Genomic DNA, 4,686 nt, shown 5'->3' with positions numbered 1-4,686 from the left:
GAGATTGATATTTACATGATTAAATGTTTCCAACATGTTAAGCAATCAAACTTGTTAAGACTTGATTAATTGAAATATGTTTCATATAGACAATTGACCACCCAAGTTGACCGGTGATTCACGAACGTTAAAACTTGTAAAAACTATACGATGACATATATATGGTTATATATATAGTTAACATGTTTTTATTATAAATATGTATCTCATTAGGTATTTTAACAATGAGTTATATACATAAAAATGAGACTATTAATTTAAGAAACTCGAAAACGTGACATATATGTAACGATTATCGTTGTAACGACATTTAACTGTATATACATCATACTGAGATATATTATATATTATAATATCATGATAATATAACAATTTAACATCTAATTTGTTATAATAAACAATGGGTTAACAACATTCAACAAGATCATTAACCTAAAGGTTTCAAAACAACATTTACATGTAACGACTAACGATGACTTAACGACTCAGTTAAAATGTATATACATGTAGTGTTTTAATATGTATTCATACACTTTTGAAAGACTTCAAGACACTTATCAAAATACTTCTACTTAACAAAAATGCTTACAATTACATCCTCGTTCAGTTTCATCAACAATTCTACTCGTATGCACCCGTATTCGTACTCGTACAATACACAACTTTTAGATGTATGTACTATTGGTATATACACTCCAATGATCAGCTCTTAGCAGCCCATGTGAGTCACCTAACACATGTGGGAACCATCATTTGGCAACTAGCATGAAATATCTCATAAAATTACAAAAATATGAGTAATCATTCATGACTTATTTACATGAAAACAAAATTACATATCCTTTATATCGAATCCATACACCAACGACCAAAAACACCTACAAACACTTTCATTCTTCAATTTTCTTCATCTAATTGATCTCTCTCAAGTTCTATCTTCAAGTTCTAAGTGTTCTTCATATATTTTACAAGTTCTAGTTACATAAAATCAAGAATACTTTCAAGTTTGCTAGCTCACTTCCAATCTTGTAAGGTGATCATCCAACCTCAAGAAATCTTTGTTTCTTACTGTAGGTTATCATTCTAATACAAGGTAATAATCATATTCAAACTTTGGTTCAATTTCTATAACTATAACAATCTTATTTCAAGTGATGATCTTACTTGAACTTGTTTTCGTGTCATGATTCTGCTTCAAGAACTTCGAGTCATCCAAGGATCCGTTGAAGCTAGATCCATTTTTCTCTTTTCTAGTAGGTTTATCCAAGGAACTTAAGGTAGTAATGATGTTCATAACATCATTCAATTCATACATATAAAGCTATCTTATTCGAAGGTTTAAACTCGTAATCACTAGAACATAGTTTAGTTAATTCTAAACTTGTTCGCAAACAAAAGTTAATCCTTCTAACTTGACTTTTAAAATCAACTAAACACATGTTCTATATCTATATGATATGCTAACTTAATGATTTAAAACCTGGAAACACGAAAAACACCGTAAAACCGGATTTACACCGTTGTAGTAACACCGCGGGCTGTTTTGGGTTAGTTAATTAAAAACTATGATAAACTTTGATTTAAAAGTTGTTATTCTGAGAAAATGATTTTTATTATGAACATGAAACTATATCCAAAAATTATGGTTAAACTCAAAGTGGAAGTATGTTTTCTAAAATGGTCATCTAGACGTCGTTCTTTCGACTGAAATGACTACCTTTACAAAAATGACTTGTAACTTATTTTTCCGACTATAAACCTATACTTTTTCTGTTTAGATTCATAAAATAGAGTTCAATATGAAATCATAGCAATTTGATTCACTCAAAACGGATTTAAAATGAAGAAGTTATGGGTAAAACCAGATTGGATAATTTTTCTCATTTTAGCTACGTGAAAATTGGTAACAAATCTATTCCAACCATAACTTAATCAACTTGTATTGTATATTATATAATCTTGAGATACCATAGACACGTATACAATGTTTCGACCTATCATGTCGACACATCTATATATATTTCGGAACAACCATAGACACTCTATATGTGAATGTTGGAGTTAGCTATACAGGGGTGAGGTTGATTCCAAAATATATATAGTTTGAGTTGTGATCAATACTGAGATACGTATACACTGGGTCGTGGATTGATTCAAGATAATATTTATCGATTTATTTCTGTACATCTAACTGTGGACAACTAGTTGTAGGCTACTAACGAGGACAGCTGACTTAATAAACTTAAAACATCAAAATATATTAAAAGTGTTGTAAATATATTTTGAACATACTTTGATATATATGTATATATTGTTATAGGTTCGTGAATCAACCAGTGGCCAAGTCTTACTTCCCGACGAAGTAAAAATCTGTGAAAGTGAGTTATAGTCCCACTTTTAAAATCTAATATTTTTGGGATGAGAATACATGCAGGTTTTATAAATGATTTACAAAATAGACACACGTACGTGAAACTACATTCTATGGTTGAATTATCGAAATCGAATATGCCCCTTTTTATTAAGTCTGGTAATCTATGAATTAGGGAACAGACACCCTAATTGACGCGAATCCTAAAGATAGATCTATTGGGCCTAACAAACCCCATCCAAAGTACCGGATGCTTTAGTACTTCGAAATTTATATCATATCCGAAGGGTGTCCCGGAATGATGAGGATATTCTTATATATGCATCTTGTTAATGTCGGTTACCAGGTGTTCACCATATGAATGATTTTTATCTCTATGTATGGGATGTGTATTGAAATATGAAATCTTGTGGTCTATTGTTACGATTTGATATATATAGGTTAAACCTATAACTCACCAACATTTTTGTTGACGTTTAAAGCATGTTTATTCTCAGGTGAATATTAATAGCTTCCGCTGTTGCATACTAAAATAAGGACAAGATTTGGAGTCCATGTTTGTATGATATTGTGTAAAAACTGCATTCAAGAAACTGATTTCGATGTAACATATTTGTATTGTAAACCATTATGTAATGGTCGTGTGTAAACAGGATATTTTAGATTATCATTATTTGATAATCTACGTAAAGCTTTTTAAACCTTTATTTATGAAATAAAGGTTATGGTTTGTTTTAAAAATGAATGCAGTCTTTGAAAAACGTCTCATATAGAGGTCAAAACCTCGCAACGAAATCAATTAATATGGAACGTTTTTAATCAATAAGAACGGGACATTTCAGTTGGTATCCGAGCGTTGGTCTTAGAGAACCAGAATTTTGCATTAGTGTGTCTTATCGAGTTTGTTAGGATGCATTAGTGAGTCTGGACTTCGACCGTGTTTACTTGAAAAATGATTGCTTAACAAATTTTGTTGGAAACTATATATTTTTAACATGTGAATATTATGTGATATATTAATCTCTTAACGCGTTTGATATTATGTGATAGATGTCTACCTCTAGAACAAGTCCCATTGACTCACCTAATAATAATGAAGAGTCAAATGTAAATTGGAATGATTCGTGGACTGATTCACAAATTCCCGAAGAGGAACAGGAAGAAGAGTCGGAACCGGAAGAAGAATCAGAACCGGAAGAGGAGGAACCGGATGAAGAAATAGAACCGGTGGGGGAAATAATAAAACGGTTAAGTAAAAGAAAATCCTCAACCAACCGACCAAGGTTAATTATGGTCAATGGTATTTCCGCCAAGGAAGCAAAATATTGGGAGGATTACCAATTCTCCGATGAATCGGATTCCGACGAGAATTCCGATGATGTTATAGAAATTACCCCAACTGAATTTAAAAAGGCAAAAGAAAATAATAAGGGAAAGGGCATAAAAATTGAGAAATCTAATTCCAACCCCGATGAACTTTATATGTATCGTCAACCCCCGAAGTCCTTAAGTTGTAACAATGACCCGGGAACCTCTAAACCACCCGATTTTTCTAAACCAATGTGGATAACGACGACTCGTATTAGGGGAACATCATATATCCCTAGAAACTTGGCAAAACGAACCAAAATCGAAGAAGAAGAAACGAGCGAGTCGGAATAAGATAGTTGTATTCGTGTGGTGTAATATATGTAATATAGTGTGCTTATGCTTTATGATATATGTAAAAATTGCTTGTATTAATAAGTATTTTTTTATGAATCTAACTCTTGTCTATTTTACAGTTTAAAAACACAAAATGGATAGACAACCCAATATTTTAAGAGACCTACCCGGAGACATGATTGATGAAATCTTGTCTAGAGTCGGTCAGAATTCCTCGGCACAACTATTTAAGGCGAGATCAGTTTGTAAGACATTCGAAGAACGTTCCAAGAATGTCTTGGTTTATAAGAGACTTTCGTTTGAAAGATGGGGGATATCACATTGGGAAACCCATAAGTTACGATGTGTTTACTTTGACGCATATATTGCGGGGAACCCAAATGCTATTTTACGCAACGGGTTAAGAAATTATTTTGACTCAATATATCCGAATATTGGACTTCGTGATTTAGAAAAAGCGGCTAACATGCAACATAAAGAAGCATGTTATGCTTACGGATTAGTAATGTTCGCTTCTCACCAAAGTGAGAACAAGAACATCGGGCTACAACTATTAAACAAAACGTTTCCACAAGTGACGGAGTCGGTAATTGGGGTAAGAAATGAGGTTTTTAGATTGTTACGGGACTGTTGGACATTACGTAACCCTC

Source organism: Rutidosis leptorrhynchoides, chromosome 7 (genome assembly GCF_046630445.1).
Source record: "Rutidosis leptorrhynchoides isolate AG116_Rl617_1_P2 chromosome 7, CSIRO_AGI_Rlap_v1, whole genome shotgun sequence".
Lineage (NCBI taxonomy): Eukaryota > Viridiplantae > Streptophyta > Magnoliopsida > Asterales > Asteraceae > Rutidosis > Rutidosis leptorrhynchoides.
Note: the sequence above shows the minus strand (reverse complement) of the source record.